We start from the raw sequence: 24,785 nt of genomic DNA on the forward strand, positions 1-24,785 counted from the left end.
CAACGCCGCGGCGAAATCTGGAGAATTCCGATTTTCGCCACTTTTTGATCATTCAACTAAAACACCAAAAACAAACGAAATTAAACTATTTCCTAGGTCATAAAACAAAAAAACAAATTCAGAATAATCAAACAAAAATGAAAACACTTGGGTTGCCTCCCAAGAAGCGCTTGTTTATAGTTGGAAGCTCGACTTTCTCAAGTCCTCATTCTGAGATGTCGAGTTTGACGGGTAGTGACTTGTAACTCATCGCCCTATCAATGTATGGCTTCAACTGCTGTCCATTAACCTTAAATGTCCTCTTTTCTTCATGTGAAATCTCCACAGCCCTGTATGGGTAGACTTCGGTAACTATGAAGGGTCCGGACCATCTAGACTTAAGCTTTCCAAGAAAGAGCCTAAGTCTAGAATTGTACAACAAGATTTTCTCAGCCACTTCAAAGTTTTTCTTTGTGATATGTTTGTCATGCCACATCTTGGTCTTTTCTTTGTAAATTCGGGCATTCTCATACGCTTCATGACGAAACTCGTCAAGTTCATTCAATTTCAACATCCTTTCTTCCCCGGCAACTTGTAAATCCATGTTTAGCTGCTTGACTGCCCAATATGCCTTGTGCTCGAGTTCCACCAGCAAGTGACATGCCTTCCCATACACCAACCTGAACGGAGACATACCAATTGGAGTCTTGAATGCAGTGTATAACTTTTGCTCGTCCTCGAACAAAACTCAAATTCACTTTCCCAAAAAAAAAAAAAAAAACAACCAGTTGCAACGCCATCAATAAAGAATAATCAAGCTCTTCAAAACTCACAACATATCATGAACATACATTCTTAAACAACTTCCAATTGCTCAGTAAGCATTTTCACTCGAAGATGGAGTAAACTAAATACGTAGACCCTCACGGAATTAAAGACTCGACTCTCATGTGTTTGAAGGGTATGTGTTTCGCTCAAATTTATTCCAATGGAAACAATCTACCATAGGATTGCATATATTCTTATTCTCCACCACTGGAATCACATGTATAACACAACTCATAAGGACTTTTCAAGGGTTGTAATAGGGTTTAGGATCAAGGTCGGAAATATTTTGGAGTGTAGCTCAAAAGCCATCGAAACTGGTAATGCAATATAAGGAACGTTACCTGACTGCCGTAACTTTGGATAATCATTCAACGCTGCAACAGTTTCCTACAAATCAGTACTCAAGGGTAACTCCTCATTCCCTTTCTCAAGATGCTTATTAATGGCAACTTCCAATCCATCTTTTCTATCAAGTTCAAAAACTTCCTGTGCTAAAGAATCAATCACGTTAATAGAATAAACAAGATTATCATTATCATCATCATTAGGGTATTTCATGGCATCATAAATATTAAACTTAACAATTTCACCATCAAATTCCATGGTAAGTATGCCACTATGAACATCTATCTTAGTCTAGGATGTTTTTAAGAAGGGTCTTCCTAACAAAATAGAAGCAAAATGATCTCCATTCTCCATATCAAGCACATAGAAATTGGAAGGGAAAACTAAATCATTAACTTGTACCATAATATCCTCAACTACACCCATAGATAGGCATTAGATTTATCATCTAATTGAATCGCAACACCAGTTTTACTCAAAGGTCCAAGTTTCAAAGAAGCATATATAGAATATGGCATGACATTTATAGAAGCTCCTAAATCTATCATGGCCTTCTCAAACATAGTGTTACCTATCGTACAAGGGATAGTAAACATATATGGATCTTTGCACTTCGCTGGGATTTTCCTCTGAATAACTGCAGAAACATTCTCTCCTACTCTCACCTTTTCACACCCTTTAAGTTTATGTTTCCTCTTAATTATACACAGTTCTTACAAGAATTTAGCATAACGAGGTACTTGTTTAATAGCATCTAAAAGTGGAATATTTACCTCGCATCTACGAAAAGTCTCATATAAATCTCTGTTTTGCTCATCTTTTCTAGATTCTGCTAAAGCTTGAGGAAAATAAGGTATTGATTTATAATCGGACAGAGGCAAAAACTTACGCTTAGGAACACTGTAATGACTGCTTCCTACTCAAATACTCACAAAATATACGTAATGAAAATACATATGAGATAGTATAAAGAGTTTGGCCCAAACATTTCTTTTATTAAACATATACAATCTGTACACAAAATTTGTATCATGTACAAAAGTTATCAAAAACACAGTGGATAGTGTAACCATTTCTCCTCGCATGCCGACGTCCATCCAACTGCGTTCTCACCTAGATCCTGCAACCACAAAGGAAAACAATGGGATGAGCACAAAATAATGCTCAGTAAGTAAATCCTCTACTCGACTGTCCCCATAACTCTTTCTCTTAATTCTTTCCTTACACTTTTTCTCATCTCATTTATTATTTTCTCTTTCACACAGCTCGCTTACTTCACTTCTGCCATATGTCATGGCCTCATCTTACCGGAGGCACCGTCGGGTGGAGTTCATACAGCACCAACCCACTCTTCGTGACTTTCAAGTGGAGATCACAAAGCACCAACCCGTTTTGAGTAACTACCGGGTGGAGATCGCAAAGCACCAACCCGTTTTTAGTATTTTTCTCATTCTCTCTACTCTTAGAGTAGTTCATACACAAAGTTCTCTACTCTTTCTCAAGCCACTTCTCAATGCACAATTAATACATATGGATGGTTCTTCTCCACTAATGCACTCATGAAATGCCAACATGCAATGTTGCAAGAATTAAGGTTTACTACTCATGATTCTCTTAGGCATTTCATCAAGCAACTAGTGTGCATACATAAACTCTACTTTATCTATGGTTCTATCCCTCTCTTGAACCATCCAAAATGGGAGAAAACTCCCTCACCAAGCTATAATTCCTGTCACAACATAACACTTCCAAAGAGATTTCTCAATCTCCTCCAATTTCATCTCAAACTACATTCTCATCACAAATCACATTTCTCATGATTGAAGTGTATTTAACAACCACAAAGCAATTATTCATCTCCATCTCAATTCTCCATAACATATCATCTAACATGCATACACAATTTCTACTAAATTTCTACTCAAAAGAGTTCTCAAATATCAACTTGGATTGGGATTTACTTACCTTGTAATGGAGAGATCTCACTAGCACTTTCTTTTCCTTTAGATTGCTTGTCTCTTCTCTACCCTTTAAACAATAACACCATAAGACTTCAATGTACAAATATATGCAAAACTTTACATCTAAAGCAAGAATCCTTACCTTAGAATGCCTTAGATTAATGTTCTACCAAGATTCAACTAAAAGCCCTCAAAGATCTTTGAAAGATGGAAAAAGAAGTTGAGAGGAAATGGTGAAAGAGTATGGCGGTGGAAGAAGAATGAATGAAGGGTTTACTACACTTAACCCCTTTTTAGCTGAAAATATCTTCATTCATTCCCATATTGCCCTTGCTCTTCCTTGAAAATTCCATCCTTGACCTTTGATTCATTACAATCACACCCCCACTCTAACCTATTCTCCATAAAATTTCCTTATAATTCATTCCCCACTTTTCCTGCTAATTAAGGGTAGAAAGGTCATTTTACCCCTATGAAGAATTCTCTATAAACGTCAATAAACTTTTCAGCTGGCCCGTCGCCACGGCGAGAAAGTTTCGTCGCCCCAACGAAAAATTACAGAGCCGACACCGCAATTACAAAACCAACGTCGCCGCGGCGAAGACTATTCTTCGCCCCGGCGAAGACTGAAATTCCAAACTTCGCCAAACTTCAACCAAAATCAGGGCAAACACTCAACCAAACCAACTAAGGGCCAACCAACTGAAAATAACAACGTACAAGCTCAAATGAGAACAAAGCAATAAACATTCAAACATACAACATAATTTACTATGTACCTCAAGTGGGGCATTACAACCACCATCGTCGTTGGGAATGTTCCTGTCTACAATGACGTTTTTCTCCTTTTCTTCCTTTGACGATGCAAGGGCTGCCTTTATTGGAATCTCAACCTCTTTACCACTTCTCAAGACGATCGCACTTACATTTTCTCTTGGATTTACTACTGTTTGAGAAGGTAATTTCCCTGAACTTTGCGCCTCCAGCCAACTTATTACGGTTGCCATTTGGCTCATCTGATTCTCTAAACTTTGAACATCGGCCCTCATCTCCTGTTGAAATTGCAAAGTATTAGTGACAAGAGACTTAACAATATCTTCTAAAGACATACCAGAATTAGAAGTTTGGCCCAGTTGTTCTCTAGGGTGGTATGGCTGCTTATATTGTTGGTAACTTGGGTGGTTTTAAGTTACGGGTTGATTCACTTGTGGATTCCCATAGCTAAGATTAGGGTGATCCTTCTATCCTGAGTTATATGTGCTCGAATAGGGATCATACTTCCTTTGCGGTTGTCCAGGAAAACCACCTGCTATATTCACTTGCTCAATGGGCTCCTCTTGAAGAGTTGGGCACATATCATTTGGATGCCGTGCTACCGAACAAATCCCACAAGCCTTCACCACTTGCATATTACCTACAGCCATTTGACGAACAAGAGAAGTTAGACTCGAGATTTTTTGTTAAAGGGAGGAAATATTTACCTCATTATCACGCCTAGAAAGAAGGTCAAGCCTAGTGCCAAATTGTTGAGAATTGGCTGCCATATTTGCAATCAAGTTTCTCACGGCCTTGGGAGTTTTATCCACCAAAGCTCTTCCACTAGTAGCATCAATCATGTTCCTATCAGTGTATAGAAGGCCCTCATAGAAATACTGGATAAGTAGTTTCCACTAATTTGATGATAGGGGCAACTTGAACATAATTTCTTAAAAGGTTCCTAGTATTCATGTAGAAATTCTCCGTTGTGCTGCCTTGTATCACAAATTTCTTTTCGAATGTTGGTTGCCCTTGAAGCGGGGAAATATTTCTCTAGAAACAACCTCTTCATCATGTTTCATGTGGTAATACTTCCAGATGGTAGATAATAAAGCCAATCCTTAGCTGAATCTTTCAAAGAAAATAGGAAGGCTCTTAATTTAATTTGCTATTTAATTTGCTCTTCAATCACCCCCGTAGGTTTCATACTCGTGCAAACCATATGAAGCTCCTTTAAATGCTTGTGAGGATCTTTACCTGCAAGACCATGAAAAGTGCGCAAGAGATGTATTAGTCCAGATTTTAATTCAAAAGTAGTAGTAGCATCTAAAATAGGGAACGTTATGCATAAACGTGGTTGATTCAAATCAGGGGCAGCAAGCTCTTTCAAAGTTTGATTTCCAGCCATGACTTCCTCCTCTTCTAAATCAGAGTTGCTAGCAAATCGGGAATCAAGAGCCAAATTGTTTTCCTTAGAATTTCTCCGAACTTCCCTTCTTAACCTACACAAAGTGCTCTCTACTTCTGGGTCGAATGTTAAAGCACCAAGATGAGAGGACCTAGTCATAAAACAAAAAATCTCATAGAAAAAATAAATGACAAATAATGAAAACCAACCAGAAAATAAAAAAAATTAATTTTTTTTTTTTAATCACCAGAAACATAAAAATGCCAAAAACCTTATCAAAACATTGTTTTTTGGCCTCAAGAGGGTGGGGCTAGAAATATGATTCTAGTCTTGCTCAGAATTTCGTTTCCTTTGAAATGGGTACTCACAGTACTCCGAATTCAACCAAAATTTTCTTAGGAATAGTACTACTATTCAGATTTTTTTTTCAAGCACTAAAAAAAAACAAAAAAATTAACTAGAATCACTCCCCGGCAATGGCGCCAAAATCTGGTGTGCTGTCGCGGGCAACCAAAATTAAAATCTAAAAACACATGTAGTAGTGTGAGTAAGGATCGTTCCCACAGAGAGTGTCTAGCTGAGTTTTATGTTACGTGAACAAGGCTGGGTCGGGGGGGGGGGGGGTTTGAGTAAAACGAAAACACTTTCAGGAAAAAACAATTCAAGTTAAATTATCAAAATCAATCAAAATAACAAACCTTGGTCTAAGTCAACATCCACCATTGGAATTTTACAACTGATCATCGATGCAAGTATATATCTATTCATACTTTGAGTATTCACTGTTAGAACTATTTTCTTGTCTCTCCTTAGTTGTAGTTAAGTAGAAAACAAGCGATCTAATTAATCTTACTACTAAACAACCCTAGACAAGTGCTAAAGGTTTAATCTAGTAGCAGCCTTAAGGGCTAGAGAAATCGATTAAGCTGAACATTACAAACACAAGCGGTTGTATTTAATTTAGTTGAATGTTCTTCTTAAGATTTAATAATTCTTGATGCAGCAAATTCTTAAACCTTAATTACTCACAAGTTAGTAGCAGCCTTAAGGGCTAGAGAAATCGATGAAGCTGAACAACACAAACACAAGCGGTTGTATTTAATTTAGTTGAATGTTCTTCTTAAGATTTAATAATTCTTGATGCAGCAAATTCTTAAACCTTAATTACTCACAAGTTAGTAGCAGCCTTAAGGGCTAGAGAAATCGATGAAGCTGAACAACACAAACACAAGCGGTTGTATTTAATTTAGTTGAATGTTCTTCTTAAGATTTAATAATTCTTGATGCAGCAAATTCTTAAACCTTAATTACTCACAAGTTAGTAGCAGCCTTAAGGGCTAGAGAAATCGATGAAGCTGAACAACACAAACACAAGCGGTTGTATTTAATTTAGTTGAATGTTCTTCTTAAGATTTAATAATTCTTGATGCAGCAAATTCTTAAACCTTAATTACTCACAAGTTAGAGGGATCAAACAATTATGGATTTGATATCTAACTTAGCAATAAATTGCAACAAATAATAAACTAGTAGGCCTCCTAGTAATTAAATGAAACAATCATGAAAATAGGCATAGAAGAACATCCAATACTCAAAACATATATTGAACACAAAAAAAAAACAGATTAGATCTCACAGTTTATGATTTCGAGCCTCCGGTTCCTCGACAAGTTATAAAAGTTTTAAAAAAAAAAAACATAGACTCAAAACATTAGAACCTCCCCCACCCCTCCCAAAAAAAAAAACCGCTCATGGCCATAATCAAAACTCAAAAGAGAAAATTGCCAAAGAGAGGAAAGAGAGGCGTGTGTAATCTCCCAAGTCTGATCTCTCTGCCCCCTTAAAATATCCAATTCAAATCTTTTTAATCAACTAATCTCCTAAAAAATTCTAATATCCTAAAATAACATTTATCCTAATCTGATTAATTGAAACTAAAATAAAGTCCTAATATAAAATAGGAAAGTGGTGTTTCTAGCTGTAACTTGCATGCACCAGGTCTTCAAAACTTCCAATAATAAACTGCCTATTTGACTTGCATGACAAGGCGGAATGTTCCAGAACGTCAGTAGTGCGGTACGTCAACTTCAAGCCCAATTATAACCTTGATGCAGTGAGTATCTCTCCAAAATCAAAACATGAAAGTTGTATATCTCTTTCTTAGGGTTCCACATCATTTTGAATCATCTCAATTGGATCTGGTATGAGAGAGTTATGCCCAGATTACGAAGCAATGTCGAAACTATCCAAATTCACCTAATTAGTTTCGTTTTGCATTTAATGCCTCCATTTGCATCCTAAATCAAAATAGAATAATAATGAGTACATTTAGGCAATAAATAAGTATAAAATACTAGACATTAAGGGGGGTAAATATGACATTTTGCATTCTCATCAGTGTGGTATGCCCATAATGCATCATCTAACTTCCGTGACCAGTCCTTCTTGGACGCGTTAACTGTCTTCTCTAAAATTCTTTTTAGTTCTCTATTTGACAATTCCACTTGCCCGCTGGTACTCCAAATCTTGAGAAAATGTTCTTCCTCACAAAGTTAACCACCACTCTGGCATCATTGGATTAATGCAACTACTTCCACCCATTTTGACACATAGTCTACAGCCACCAAGATGTACATATTTCCAAAAGAACTTGGGAAAGGACCAATGAAGTCAATTCCCCACACATCAAATAGCTCAACAACAAGAATATTATTAAATGCTATCTCATCTCTCCTTGAAATATTTCCACTCCGTTGACATTGATCACATTCCTGAACTAATCAAAAAGCATCTTTGAATACGGTTGGCCAATAAAATCCAGATTGAAGAACCTTGGCTGCTGTCCTAGTTCCTCCAAAATGACCACCCACTTCCTTCTCATGGAAATGCCTTAAAATACTCTCCATCTCCTCTTCTGGGACACACCTACGTATCATCTGATCTGCACAGTGTTTATACAGAAATGGTTCTTCCCAGAAATAAAACTTCAAGTCAGAGAAAAACTTCCTCTTCTACTGGAAGGTCATGACATTTGGGAGCACTCTCGATGATAAATAATTTGCAATATCTGCATACCAAGGTGCTTCTTCAATTCTCATCAATTTCTCATTCAGGAAGGTCTCCTTGATTTGAGTTTCCTATTCACTTCCCTGGTTTGGTCGTTCAATCCTTGACAGATGATCTGCAACTATATTTTCTGTCCTCTTTTTGTCTCAGATCTCCAATTCAAAGTCTTACAGTAGTAGGATCTATCTTATTAGCCTTGGTTTTGCTTCTTGCTTTGCCAACAAATGCTTGAGTGTTGAATGATCCGTGTAGACTATCACCTTAGCACCTAGCAAATAAGAGTGAAATTTGTCAAATGCAAACATAATAGCTAACAGCTCTTTTTCAGTAGTGGTGTAATTTAACTATGCATCAGTTACTGTCTTGCTAGCATACTGAATTACATGCAAAACTTTGTTCTTCCTTTGTCCCAAAACTACTTCTAATGCAAAATCACTAGTATCACTGATAATCCAAGAATTATACTATTTTATTTAGGCTTTTTGGCCGGATTTTAGATACTTCTTAGTTCGTTTATGCCTAAATTGCTACTTAATTCTATATAATTTATCTTTTAGGCTGAAACATGCATTTTTAGCAAATAATGAGCGAATTGGAGTTTCTAGACCCAGAAGCAAGCGAATCTCAGAATTTGGGAAAGTTCTAAAGCAGAGTTGAAGCACTATGAAGTTTGTTCCCATGGGAAAGCATCGAAGATTGAAGATTCAAGCAAGGAAGCAAGCGGAGGGCAATTCTGTGAATTTAGAATTTTCCAAGAAGGTTTGCCGCTGTGAAAGAAGCTAGGCACGAGACTTACTTTAGTTCGTTGCCGCGAAAAAATTCTTTCTTCGCCGCAGCGAAGTCTTTGAAATTTTGTTTTCTCCAAAACACACAGTTTTATTTTAGGAAAGGTTTTAGGTTTTTGGGGGAACTATATAAGGAAAACCTTGCCATTTTGGTCGAGGTTCGTCTGGTTTTCGTCTAGCTTAGAGTAGCTTTTACATTTGGAGAGAAAATTTGAGCTTTAATCTTGTGGATTATTTAACTAGGGGAGATCTCTACTCTTTTCTCTATATTCCAATATGTTGATTATTGGGTTTATTGTTTTTCTTACTGTTTGTGTTAATTTAGTTATGAACTAACCCATTTGGGTTAGGGTTTTGATGTAATTCGGATTTCTATGGATTAATCGATTGATTATTGTTGCCTTTATATTCTATTGCATAGATTGTGTGATTATTCCAAATTTTATTGATTTTACTTGTTGAACATGATGAGATTGAGAAATGAGTCATGTTGAGCTTCTTGGATAATCACCATTGTTATTTTGAATGCTAGAGATAGATTTGAGANACTCAAATATAAATTGAACACTTAAAGAAAAAAAAAAAAAAACAGATTGATCTCACAGTTTATTGATTCCGAGTCTTGTTTCCTTCGACCAAGTTTAAAAAGTTTAGCCGCTCATGGCCATAATCAAAACTCAAAGGAAAAGAAAATTTCCAGAAGAGAAAAAGAGAGGCGTGTGTGTCTATGTGTAATCCCTAATCTGATCTCCCTCTCTCAATATCCAATTTGAATTTTAATTCTACTAAATCTAAATCTCCTAAAAATATTCGAAAATCCCAAAATAACCTTTATCCTAATCTGAGTAATTGAAAATAAAATAAAGTCTTAATACAAAATAGGAAAGTGGTGTTTCCAGCTGTAACTTGATTTCAACAGGTCTTCAAATCTTCCAATAATAAACTGCCTATTGGACTTGCATGACAAGGCAGAAAGTTCCAGAACGTCGGCAGTGCAGGTGTGTCAACTTCAAGCCCAATTAAACCCTTTATACAGCAAGTATCTCTCCAAACTCAAAGAATGAAGTTGTAGATATATTTCTTAGCATTCCACATCATTTTGAATCATCTCAATCAGAGCTTGGATGAGAGAGTTATGCCCAGATTACAAAACAATGTCGAAACTATCCGAATTCACTTAATTAGTTCTGTTTTGCAATTAACGCCTCCATTTGCATCCTAAATCAAAATAGAATAATAATGAGTATATTTAGGCAGCAAATAAGTATAAAAGACTAGACATTAAGGGGGGTAAATATGACATTTTGCATTCTCATCACTAGATCACATAAAACTCTATCAAATGTAATATCTCCTATAACACAAGGGATGCTGAAACTCCCTGGATCCTTGAGTTTTGGTTGTAGCTTCTTCTTTAGAATGGCACTGCACTCTTCCATAAGCATCACTGTTTCCTCCTCTTCCAACTTTCTTTTGTTTGACATAATTTCCTTGAGGAATTTTGCGTAGCTTGGCATCTGTTGCAAGGCATCTACAAAAGGAATGTTAATATGCAGTTTTTTTAAATATCTCAATGAGTTTTGTAAACTGCTTATCCTGATTTTTCTTTCTGAGCCTCTGAGGACAAGGCACAGGAGCGGTGTGATGTGCCAACTCTGGTGGTATCTCGAGAAATGGCAATTTTTCTTTCTTTTGCCTTTGCCTCTCTTCCTTCTTTGGTTCATCTTCCCTAGGACTTGTTGGTTTCTCTTCAACAATGATCTCTTCGTCGGCTTTCTCATCAGAATCTTCCTAGTCTTTTGGTAGGCTCTCTTCTTTTCCTGTTTGTTCCACCTCTTCTAAGACTGTTCCACTCCGTAAAGTTATTGCATTCACTTGTTCACATGGATTTGTCACTGTGTTGCTTGGTAGGGAACCCTGTGGTCACTCATTCAGTTTTTCTACTATTTGCCCCTGTTAGAGTAGATGCCCTAGAGCTAATCAATTATTGTAGAATTGACTCTTTGTAATAATGTTCATTAATCGATAAAAGGCATTTTATTCTATATCGCGTAAATCATTATTATAGCAATATTGTAATACCCAAGATATCAAAGGTATGTTCCTAACTCAAAACAGTCCTTTAGATGTTAATTTTATGTTAAAAAGCATAAAATCTAACTAAGGGCAAAATAGTCAATTCATTTGGAATGATATGAAACAATTATCCATAGAGAGGCTTAGGAGCAAAATAGTTATTTTGCTTATGGATAAGCATTGAAAAATTCAAGGATGAGTGGGCTTCATTGCATTTAATGGCATTAATTAAGTAATAATTATGTCTAGTGTGAAATGACAAAAATGCCCTTATATGAAGAATTAAGGACTTATGAGTTATACAATTAAAATAATTGGGCCAATTGCATAATTTTGGAAAATAAATGAACTATTTTCCTATAAATGAGATGAAATTCGTTCAAGCCAAAGGAGAGAGCCTTTCTTCAACATTTCTTCCATTTTCTCTCAAATCTTCCATGAAACAAGCTTTCTTTCTCTAAGTTTTAAAGGAGTTTTGCTTAATTTTTCAAGGAGAACAAGATAGGAGCCTTGGATCTTCAATTAGAAGGGTTTAAGGTAAGGATTAAAAACTTTAGTTTTGATGTGATTTGAAGATTTGAAGTAGATGTTGAGGTATAATGTTATATATGTAGGATTAAGGTGTAAAAGAAGTCAAAGGCAAAGGATTTGTTGGAGGAAGTCTTTAAAAAGGTAAGGAAGAACCTCCCATGACTTTAGGGTTTATGCTAGGGTTTGTAGATTTTTATGAAACCTTAAATTAAAGCTTTAAGGCATAGAATTAGTTGATGGCAAGTGTAGTTGAACTCATTTATTCTACTTATTGCNAAAGAAAACAGGTTGGATGGATCCAATTTCTCAGACTGGTATCGTAATCTTCGGATTATACTCAAGTCAGAAAAGAAATTGTATATCCTTGAAAAGCCATACATGGCTGAGCCTGATCCTGATGCCACTCAGGAAGTTAAGGATACTTATCAAAAGTTCCTTGATGATGCTGATAGCGTTCAATGCTTGATGTTAGCATCGATGACACCTATGCTGCAAAAGTAGCATGAGAATATGGATGCTTCTTCCATTATTCTACACCTCAAGGAGCTATTTGAAACAAATGCTTGACATGAGAGGTACAAGGTGTCAAAAGCACTGTTTGGGAGTTGTCTAACTGAGGGTGCCCAAGCTGGTCCTCATGTGCTCAAGATGATCGAGCACATAGGGAGGCTTGAGACATTGGGATGTGGCTTGGATGCTGAATTACAAATGGATTTAATTCTGCCATCCTTGCCTGACTCTTATGCTTCGTTCATAATGAATTTCAATATGAACACGATGGAGAAAACCCTGCCAGAACTTCTGAACATGCTGAGGACTGCAGAGCAGGACTTGAAAAAGTCCAAGCCTATTTTACTGGTTGTTGCCAGTAAAGCAAAGGGTAATGACAAGGGTAAGGCCAAGGCCAAACCCAAGCCCAAGCCCAAGCCCAAAGGACAGGTTGCTCTCGGGCCTGAGAGTGGCATAGGGAAGGGCAAGATAGTTTGCTTCTTTTGTGGCAAACCTGGCCACTGGAGGAAACACTGCAAGACTTCCCTTGCAAGCAAAAAGAAGTCAGAGGCTACGACTTCGGGTATTTTTATGATTGAGATTAATTTTTCTCCCTCAACATCTCGAGTCATTGACATAGGATGTGGTACTCACATTTATACTGATGTGCAGGGACTAAGGCAAAGTAGAGTGCTCGCCAAGGGAGAGGTGGACCTATGAGTTGGAAAGAAAGCACATGTGGCTACATTGGCTATAGGGACTTACTATTTATCTTTGCCTACGAGCTTGTTATTGGAACTACATAACTGTTATCAATACCTTCTATTTCTAGAAAAATTATTTCAGTATCCACTTTGGATAATATAGGGTATCATTTTGAGATATCTAAGGGATTGTTGTCCTTTAGTTTGAATGTATTCTATTTGGAATTGCAAGGTTATATAATGGATTATATGTTCTTGATTTAAACAATAAAGACATTCTTAACATTGAAACCAAGAAAGCTAAACATAGCGATCAAAACCAGACATATCTCTGGCACTGTAGATTGTGCCATGTTAATAAGACCCGCATTGCAAAACTTCAAAAGGATGAAGTTTTGGACCCTTTTGACTTTGAGTCATTTGAGGTATGCGAGTCATGCCTGTTAGGCAAGATGACCAAGTCTCCTTTCACAGGAAAAAGTGAAAGGGCTACTAAGCTGTTAGGCATCATCCATAATGATGTATGTGGTCCACTAACAGTTGAAGCCAGAGGTGGATATTCATACTTCATCACATTTACTGATGATTTCAATAGATATGGCTATGTCTACCTTATGAGACATAAATCTGAAGCCTTTGATAAATTCAAGGAATTCAGGAATGAAGTACATAATATGTTGGTCAAAAGTATTAAAGCTCTTTGGTCGGATCGAGGAGGTGAATACTTAAGCTTAGGGTTTTTAGAATACCTAAAGGAATGTGGGATAGTATCACAACTCACCCCTCCTTATACACCCCAACACAATGGAGTGTCTGAAAGGAGGAACAAGACCTTACTTGACATGGTTAGGTTCATGATGAGTTTTAGTGATTTACCTACATCATTCTGGGGTTATGCCCTAGAGACTGCGACTCATGTTTTGAACCGAGTGCCATCAAAGTCTATAGATAAGACTCCATATGAGCTATAGAGTGGGCGAAAGCCCAACTTGTCTTATCTAAGGATTTGGGGTTGCGAAGCTTATGTTAAGAAATTGACTTCGAACAAGTTGGGCCCAAAATCCTATAAATGTATATTTGTAGGGTGTCCAAATGAGACCAAAGGATATTATATCTACCACCCAAAAGAGCGCAAATTTTTGTTGCTCGATCTGGTGTCTTCCTAGAAAAGGAATATTTTCTAAGAAGTACTAGTGGGAGAAAAGTAGAACTCGATGAAGTTCTAGAACCACAAGATATACTAGACGAAGGACGGGATGATATGCCACAGGAAGTGGTTGACCATCATGAGGAGGTTACTCCACAACTTGTGAAACAAAAGAAACCACCTCAGGTAGCACAGGAGCTACGTAGATTTGGGAGAGTACGCCATGAGCCTGAGAGATACGGTTATCTAGTGACTCAACATGGTGACGTATTAGTCTACCAAGATGATGAACCCAGAACCTACGAAGACGCTATATCGAATCCAGATTCCATTAAATGGCTTGAAGCCATGAAATCTGAGATGGACTTCATGTACTAGAACCAAGTGTGGTCTCTGGTGGAACCACCTGAAGGGGTAAAACCCATAGGGTGTAAATGGGTCTTCAAGAAGAAGATTGGCATGGATGGCAACGTGCATACTTATAAAGCACGGCTGGTTGCCAAAGGTTTCAAACAAATTCATGGCAGTGACTATGAAGAAACCTTTTCGCCGGTTGCCATGATTAAATCCATCCAGATTATGCTTGCAATAGCTGCATATCATGACCATGAGAGTTGGCAAATGGATGTCAAACTACTTTCCTGAACGGAAACCTTGAGGAGGATGTGTATATGACACAACCTGGTGGTTTCTTTGTTGATAGTCAAGCTAATAAGGTATGCAAGTTATAGAGATCTATTTATGGACTCAAGCAAGCTTCAAGGAGCTGGAACATTCGTTTCGATGAAACCGTAAAAGAATTCGGTTTTATCAACAATGAAGATGAGCCCTGTGTTTACAAGAAAGTGAGTGGGAGTGCAGTATCATTCCTAGTGTTGTATGTCGATGACATACTTCTGATCGGGAATGATATACCGAACTTGCAGTCGGTAAAGACTTGTTTATCCAAGTGCTTCTCCATGAAGGACTTAGGAGAAGCAGCGTACATCCTTAGTATAAAGATCTATCGTGATAGATCACGTAGGCTATTTGGCCTAAGTCAGAGTGCGTATATTGGCAAGGTACTAAAATGATTCAATATGGAAGAATCCAAGAAGGGATTTCTTCCGATGTCACATGGTGTTTATCTCTCTAAGGAATTGTGTCCTAAAACACAAGATGAGAGAGATAGGATGAAGAGGATCCCATATGCATCAGCAATTGGATCCATCATGTATGCCATGCTATGTACTCGAATTGATGTCTCATGTGTTTTGAGCATTTGTAGTAGATATGAATCGGATCCAGGTGAGCATCACTGGATGGCCGTTAAGAATATTTTTAAGTGCCTGAAGAGGACTAAGGGTATGTTCTTGGTTTATGGAGGGGAATATGAGCTCACTATAAGAGGATACAGTGATGCTAGTTTCCAAATGGACAAAGATGATTATCGATCGCAATCAGGGCTTCTATTTTGTCTCAATGGCGGTGCAGTGAGTTGGAAGAGCTCTAAGCAAAACACTGTAGCGGACTCTAAGATAGAGGCTGAGTATATTGCATTATCAGATGCGGCCAAGGAGGCAGTCTGGATTAAAAAGTTCATTACTGAACTTGACGTGGTTCCTACAATTGTTGATCCTATAGACATCTATTGTGACAACAATGGAGCAATTGCTCAAGCCAGGGAACCACGGTCTCATCAGAAGTCCAGACACAAACTCAAACGTTTCCATCTCATTAGAGAGATAGTTGAGAGGAAAGATGTGCAGATTAGTAAAGTACATACTGATGACAACCTCGCAGATCCACTGACAAAGCCTCTGTCGCAGCAGAAGCATGAAAGGCTCTTGAGATCATTTGATATTAAATACATGAATGATTGGCTATAGTGCAAGTTGGAGATTATTGTAGAATTGACTCTTTGTAATAATGTTCATTAATCAATAAAAGGCATTTTATTCTATATCGCGCAAATCATTATTATTGCAATATGTATTGATATATGTCCTTAGAATGGTAGAACCGTGACGAGGGTATCAAGTGTTTCAAATCTTGATAGTGAGAACCCTATGAGCACATATGGTGGCCATTCTAGAAACGTCCGTAGCCCCAGTATTATTCTGAAGTAAGGGCACAGATAATACGGTAAGGCTATCATAGTGTTGAACGACCCTGTCGAAAGGCAGTGACTGATCTCACTTGTCAAGGTTGTTTGGTGACAACCTGGTGCAACACATGGGTGTTTGTTGTAGGCGATTACACCACAGCAAGTTCACTGGACTGACCCACCAGAGGATTCCATATGGATGGTAACCCCAGTGTCTATGGAACAAATCCTCTAACGAATGGTGGTGCATGTGATCCTTAGACTTGAGATCACCGGAGCGCCTTGTGCACCGATTGGTGTAGTTTGACACTAGCCTAACGCAGTTCTTTTCAGAGCTGTCAATACGGTGGTGATTGGCTGCATCAAGGAGTGTATCAAGACTATGGTGGATTGACAGAGGATTTATCACTCCCGGGTACGGGAGAAAGTTATCTCACGGCGCAATTCAGTATATGGCAATGACACTAAAACTGTGGCCACAGTGGGATTGAGTTGTTGCTCTATCCAGTTTATAATACGGGTCATTGGTCCAGAAACTGAATAAATAATATCGAGAGTAACCGAAGGTTGACACTATTTCTATGCCTTCGTCTCGTCGAGATAACGTATGATGAAAGGATCGAATTGTACGGTAACCATATCGTTGACAGGTAGCTACTTTGCTGAATCCGAATTTATCGGGTGGCCATGATGCCTTGCTAGGGGCCAATCTTGGTCTGTGTATTAGTGAGACGATTAATTGGTGTTAATCGCGATACTATACACTGCCAGTATGATGAGGAGCCTATGGGTCACATACATAGAAGATAATTTAATAGCCAGGAAGAAAGAAAGGCGTTTTCGTCTTTTTGGGCGAAAGGGTATTTTGGTAGTTTCACAGTGCAATTAAGTTTGCTGAGGTTGTAGCCTTTATTTAATTTGTTAGAAAAATTAAATAAGTGAAATTACGTTTAAATGTGTGTTCGCACATATTTAATTAAATCATCATCATTGTTAAATGTTAATTAAATATTAATTGATTTTAATTGAGATAATGATGAATTAAATAAAATATCTAATTGGGAGTGTTTGGTAACATGGGGTGTTTGGGTTGGAGCCCAAGCCCATTCCATATGGGAATAGGGCAACTAAGTTTGCCTATAAAAGAAAAAGTGTTTGTGTGATTTTAATAAGATTTTAATTTGCCTTTTTGAGAGAAAAGAAAACACACAACAAAAAGAATAACACTCGCCCACGCCAGTTTTTAGTTTGTGCTAAAATCAAACACCTTTTGTTTTCTTCTTGATTTCTTAAGGCCAAGGAGGATCTAGCAAATCCCTCCTTGGTTCCTTGTGATTGTCTTCGTGTGGACTTCGTGGGTTTGATCCTACACTTGGATCGGTAGCAAACACGTTCAGAGACAATATTGGAGGAGCCTCCAACGTGGGTATGGATCTAAACTCATGTTTATTTTTCTACAGATTCTTGTAATATATATAAACTATAATTTCTGCACCTTGGTTTTGGGTTTTAAGGAACGATCCATGGTTGTAAATTTTTTTTTTCTGCTGCACAACTCGAATCGTTTCTTAACAACCCCACCTGTACCTCCAAGTTTCAAATGGATGCCCTTTGGTTTCTGAAAGTTGCCCTTGTCTCACTCATGAAACCTGTGGTCTCTTGCATGAATTTCCCAAACATATCCTCCAATTTTGACAATCTTTGATCCCCTGGTTTATTATTCACCCCCACTTGATTGTTTGGCACTGTTCTTTGATTCAATTGGTTATTCTGTTGATTCTAGTTGCCCCAAGACAAGTTTGGATGATTTCTCCAACCAGGATTGTACGTGTTAGAGAAAGGGTTGTTTTGTTGTCTCTGATTCCCTGCCAAGTAGTTGACTTGTTTCGATGATGATGAAGCTGAAGCAAAGCTGTTCCCCACTTGACAGTCATGGCTCACATGGTTACTTGCACAAAAATCACATGTCATTTGAGGTGTTTGAATATAATTCACTTGCATATCGCCTAATTGCTTCTGAAGTGCTGTAAGTTGGGCTGAAGTGGTCGTGTAAGCATCAACTTCATGAATACCCATAGACTTCTTCGATTGCATTCTCTCATTAGGTCTCTGATAGTTGTTATGCCCCTAGGACTTCAAGCGGTTTATAAACTTCTTCAGGTGTCTTGTTTTGTAATGCTCCCTCAGATGCTTCATCCACCATCGTTTGCACATTAACCATCAACCCATTATAGAATGTTTAGACTTGCATCCAAACTGGCAAACCATGGTGTGGACACTTTCTCAGCAGTTCCTTATATCTTTCCCAAGCTTCATAAAGTGACTCAGTCTCTTCTAGTAGAAACGATGTGATATCATTTCTCATTTTTGTAGATTTCGCTAAAGGAAAGTATTTAGTAAGGAACTTTTATGCCAATTCATTCGAGATTGTGATTGTTCCTGGTGGTAGTGCTATTAACCATCCCTTTGCTTTATCCCTTAATGAAAAAGGAAACAATCTTAATCTGATGGCGTCATCTGACACTCCATTTGATTTGAAGGTATCGCAAATCTCCAAGAAGTTTGCAATGTGTGAATTTAGATTTTCCTTCAGATCTCCCTTAAATTGTACCAACTGTTGGATCATCTGGATGATTGCCAACTTTATTTCGAAGTTGTTGGCTTGCACTGGTGGCCTAGTTATACTTGGACCACTATCATCAACCATGGGTACTGAAAATTCCCTCAATGTTCTATTTTCTGCCATCTCAATGACTATAGCCTCTCGTTTTCTTCTTTCTCTGTTAAGTCTTCTTGCAGTTCTTTCAATCTCTGGATCAATAGGAACCACTGGATGACATCTAGCTCTTCGCATAAACTACACAGAAAGAAAGAAAGCATGAGATCACAAGCTAATAGAAAAGAACAATAAAACTACACTAGAAAACAATTAAAACTAAAATTAAACTCCAATCTAGCTAACACAAGAAAATTTCAATGTTAACAAAAAAAGCAATCCCCGGCAACAGCGCCAAAGACTTGATGCGTTGAAATTACAACATGCAATGTGTAGCAAGTGCACTAGTCACAAAAAGTAATAAAGTGATAAGTAGAGTATCGTTCCCATGAGGATTGTTTGTTAAGCACTGATTTTCCTAGTTGTTTATCAAGTTGGAGAAACCGGCAGATATTGGATTTGCGGGAGAAATTTAAGCTAAAGTGAAAACAAAATTTACTACTAACTTTAAAGGCTAATTAATGACAATAAAACTAATTCAAGAGAAATATCAATTAAACAAACGGTTAGGGTTTTGACTTCACTAGGATTTTATGACTTAATCTACGAATTATGTTACTTCTACACTCACATGCACGGATTACAAAGTGTAAAGCATACCTTCTCAGGCTATGTTTCCCTACTTTTCCCTATCAAGCTTCCGCACCCAACAATTTGAAGATTAATAGTTCCAAGTTCGTTAAGCTAAATGGAATCCTAAATTGATTTCATTGATTCTCAAACCTATCTCTAGCGTTCAATAAAACAATGGCAATTACTCTAAGAAGCTAATACATGATTCACTTCTCAGTCTCATCATGTTCAACAAATAATTTCAATAAAAACAAGAGTAATCACACGATCTATGCAATAGAATGTAAAAGCAACACTAATTTATTGATTAAACATGAAAATCCCAATCACATCAAAACCCTAACCCAAAACGAGTTGTTTCATACTATAATTAACACAAATAGAAATAAAAACAATAAACAATGCATTCAACATGTTGGAATAAAGAAAAGAGAACAAAATCTTCCCTATTTGATGAATCCAAAGAGTTCAATCTCTAATCTTCTCTTCTTTCTCCCAAAAATGTCGAACTCCTTTCTAAAATGGCTAAGTCTCACTTACATAGTTGGTCCAAAAGAAACCTAAAACTCTCGCCTAAAATAAAACGCACAATTTTGAAAAACTAAATCTTGCAGACTTCGCTGTGGCGAAGAATATTCTTCGCGGCGGCAAGGAGTTGGTTTAAAATTCTTAATCTGTCCCGAGAGTTTATCACGAGGCGGAGAAAGAACTTTGCCACGACGAACTTTTCTGAACAATTCTAAAATTACGAAACTACCCTTCGCTTGCTTCCTTGCTTGAATCTTCAATCTTTAGTGCTCTCCAATAGGAAAAAGCTTCATAGTGCTTCAAATCCGCTTTAGAACTCCCCTGAATCCTAAGATTCGCTTGCTTCTGGGTCCAGAAACTCAATTCCGCTTAGTATTTGCTCTAACTGCATGTTTTGGCCTGAAACATAAAATATATGAAATTAAGTTGGAATGTAGGCACAAACGAAATAAGAAGTACTCAAAATTCAGCCAAAAAGCCTAGATAAAACAGTATAATCCTAGGATTATCATAACCTCCTCTTAATGTTCAACCAACTTCTGTGGCACATCATCCCGTCCTTCATCTGGGATATTTTGTGGTTCTAGAACTTCGTCGAGTTCTACTTTTCTCCCACTAGTACTTCTTAGAAAAAATTCCTTTTCTAGGAAGACACCAGAACGAGCAACAAAAATTTTGTGCTCTTTTGGGTGGTCGAAATAGTATCCTTTGGTCTCCTTTGGATACCCCACAAATATACATTTACAGGATTCTGGGCCCAGCTTGTTCGAAGTCAATTTCTTAACATAAGCTTCGCAAACCCATATCCTTAGATAAGACAAGTTGGGCTTTCGCCCACTCCATAGTGCATATGGAGTCTTATCTACAGACTTTGATGGCACACGATTCAAAACGTGGGTCGTAGTCTCTAGGGCATAACCCCAGAATAATGCAGGTAGATCACTAAAACTCATCATGGACCTAACCATGTCAAGTAAGGTCATATTCCTCCTTTCAGACACTCTATTGTGTTGGGGTGTATATGGAGGGGTGAATTGTGATACTATCCCACATTCCTTCAGGTATTCAGAAAACCTTGAGCTTAAGTATTCACCTCCTCGATCCGACCGAAGAGCTTTAATACTTTTGCCCAACATATTTTGTACTTCATTCCTGAATTCCATGAATTTATCAAAGGCCTCAGATTTATGTCTCATAAGGTAGACATAACGATATCTACTGAAATCATCAGTAAATGTGATGAAGTATGAATATCCACCTCTGGCTTCAACTGTTAGTGGACAAAATACATCACTATGGATGATGCCTAACAATTCAATAGCCCTTTCACCTTGTCTTGTGAAAGGAGATTTGGTCATCTTACTTAACAGGCATGACTCGCATACCTCAAATGACTTAAAGTCAAAAGCGTTCAAAACTCCATCCCTTTGAAGTTTTGTAATGCGGGTCTTATTAACATGACCCAATCTACAGTGCCAAATATATGTCTGGTTTTGATCGCTATGTTTAGCTTTCTTGGTTTCAACATTGAGAATATCTTTACTGTTTAAATCAAGAACATATAACCCATTATATAACCTTGCAATTCCAAATACAATACCATTCAAACTAAAGGACAACTATCCATTAAATATCTCAAAATGATACCCCATATTATCCAAAACGGACACTGAAATGATATTTCTAGAAATAGAAGGTACGTAATAACATTTATGTAGTTCTAGCGACAAGCCCATAGGCAAACATAAATAGTAAGTACCTATAGCCAATGCAGCCACATGTGCTTCATTTCCAACTCGTAGGTCCACCTCTCCCTTGGCGAGCACTCTACTCTGCCTTAGTCCCTGCATATCAGTACAAATGTGAGTACCACATCCTGTGTCAATGACCCAAGATGTTGAGGTAGAGAAGTTAATCTCAATCATAAACATACCTGAAGTCGTAGCATCTGACTTCTTTTTGCTTACGAGGAAAGCCTTGTAGTGTTTCCTCTAATTGCTAGGCTTGCCATAAAAGAAGTAGACTACTTTGCCCTTCCCTATGCCACTCTTAGGCCCAAGAGCAACCTGTCCTTTGGGCTTGGGCTTGGGTTTGGCCTTGGCCTTACCCTTGCTGTTACCCTTTCCTTTACTGACAACAACCAATAAAACAGGCTTGGTCTTCTTCGAGTCCTACTCTGCAGTCCTCAGCATGATTCAAAAGCTCTGATAGGGTTTTCACCATTGTGTTCATATTGAAGTTCATTATGAATGGTGTAAAAGAGTCTAACAAGGATTGTAGAATCAAACCCATTTGTAATTTTGCATCCAACTCAAATCCCAAAGTCTCAAGCCTCTCTATGTGCTCGATCATCTTGAGCACATGAGGACCAACTTGGGTCCCTTAGTCAGATGACTTCCAAACAGTGCTTTTGACACCTTATACCTCTCATGTCAAGCATTCCCTTCGAAAAGCTCCTTGAGGTGTAAAATGATGGCAGTAGTGTCCATATTCTTATGCTACTTTTGCAGCATTGGTGTCATCGATGCTAACATCAAGCATTGAACGCCATCAGCATCATCAAGGAACTTTTGATAAGTATCCTTTACTTCCTGAGTGACATCAGGATCAGGATCAGGCTCAGGCTTAGGCTCATGCTCAGGCTTAGGCTCATGCTCAGGCTCAGGCTCAGGCTCAGCCATGTATGGTTTTTCAAGGATATACAATTTCTTTTCCAATTTGAGTATAATCCAAAGATTACGATACCAGTCTGAGAAATTGGATCCATCCAACCTGTTTTCTTTCTCGATTATCGGTCGCAAGTTCATAATGCTCATTTTGGTGAATCTACAATTGCAGAAAAGAAAAAGTTATTATAAAGTTCATTATTATTTAATATGGTCTTTTATTAAACGACGCTCCCACTATTTTCCTCAAGTCAATAGCCCTCACTATTAACTCGGGAAAGCCCATTGGCTTTCCTAGTGGACTGAGATCCCATTCGGCCCATTTCAAACCTTCGCTTTGGTGAACAAGCCAAAATGGGTTGATTAGGTAGGCCAACAAACTTAATCCACACTAGTCGATAGCTCCTACTATCAACCTCAAATGTGAAGAAGCCAATAAGCCAATCACACAATCCAATGGCCCCAACCATCATCCTCAAGTGTGATTCTCAGTATCAGTAGAGTGGACACTACATGCTACCACGTACACACAATATGTGTACTTCTCTACTATGCCTATAATGCGTTTATCAACCTTCGCTTTGGCGAACAAGCAAAACCGTCATTTTAAGTCGACCCATCACCATTAAGGAAAACTCCAATGCATTTTAACCTCCCACTGGTAGAAGTGTACCCTTCGCTTTGGGGAACAAGGTTTCGACGAACAGTGGTTTGATTGAAACCATGGTGATAGAAGGCTTACGTGACTTAATATACTTTAATTAAGGTTTTGTTATTAATGTCTCACCAGATTATTATCTTTGTTAGAATGACATTGTTTGGCATGTTATTGAACACTCAACCTTAGCATGCATTCTAAACTAAATATTAAAACGTACCGTTACATAGCCTAAAGGAATCGGTGGGTCACCTAGGGGTCTTGTAATAAATATTTTGAGTCTTCAAGTATGATTGCCTCGTCCTTTGCTCCATTTCAAGTATATTACAAAAACAGCATACTAAATTTACAATAAAATTAATCTCAAACTAATTTTACATCAAAAAATTTAGAAACCTCGATTTACAATCGAGGGGAATGAGATGAGAAGAGAATGTACATTGAGAATAGGAGAAAGGCAGGACACGTAGGCCCTATTAAATAAATTACAACCATACATACCCAAAATTTTTAAAGCATTCACCATAGGTCTAAGGCTCATGTACCGGGCACCATGCAATATACAAACAAGTACATGGCATACATTCAAAAATAATCAATTTTGAATTGGGTGGGTGAATTATTAATTACCACACGACAATCTGCAGATCTACATTTGGTCCAAACATTTTGAAACTTTTCAATCTAGCCCCTGCGCACTCGGAATGTGCTCGGATTTTGCAACAGAACAGTTCAACCAGCAACCAAAATACGCCAAACGGATTTTGCAATCAATCTAAACTAGTGATTTCAATAAAAATCGATAACCCAGTATATTCCAAATTGCAGATCATCAACAAATTAAATTAATCAATGAATTGATTTCTTAAAACATGCTTTCATGGCAGATTTTGTGCAGATTCATCAAGGCAACATGTTATCAATCAAATACATGTAATCAACCATTCACAAAAACTGTAAAATCTAGTACCCTAGGCTCTGATACCATTGTTAGGAAACGATCATCTATGGCAGCGGAAAACAAAATAATCTACATGATAGATCGTTCCTTAGAACCAAGATCAGGGCACAAAAATTACAGTTTATACATTATAATAGAATTTGCAAAAAAATCAGTTTAAAGTTTAGAACTCATACGCACGTTGGAGGCCCCTCCAAGTTTGTCTCGAAGGGGATTTCACTATCGACCCAAGTGTAGGATCGAACCAATGTAGTCCACATGAAGACAACCCCAAGAAACTAAAGAGCGATTTGCTAGATCCTCTTTAGTCCTTAAGAACCAAGAAGAAATTAATCAAAAACTTTTTCCCAAACAAAAGGAATCTTGCGTGGGAGAGAATGAAAAGGGGGGCTGGAGCTTTGTTTTGAATGAAAAATAAAAATTTCTCTTTATTAATTCACAAGTGTTGCACTTATATAGTGC

The 24,785-nt window shown here is 37.7% G+C and overlaps 1 non-coding gene across 1 annotated transcript; it reads left to right on the forward strand.

The window, feature by feature from the left end:
* Nucleotides 1-18,422: 18,422 nt before the first annotated feature.
* LOC116141445 lies at nt 18,423-18,529 on the forward strand. The gene has a single exon (XR_004129805.1). It is a non-coding gene; the product is annotated as a small nucleolar RNA R71 (small nucleolar RNA).
* Nucleotides 18,530-24,785: the final 6,256 nt, after the last annotated feature.

Source organism: Pistacia vera, unplaced genomic scaffold, assembly GCF_008641045.1.
Source record: "Pistacia vera cultivar Batoury unplaced genomic scaffold, PisVer_v2 Contig399, whole genome shotgun sequence".
NCBI lineage: Eukaryota > Viridiplantae > Streptophyta > Magnoliopsida > Sapindales > Anacardiaceae > Pistacia > Pistacia vera.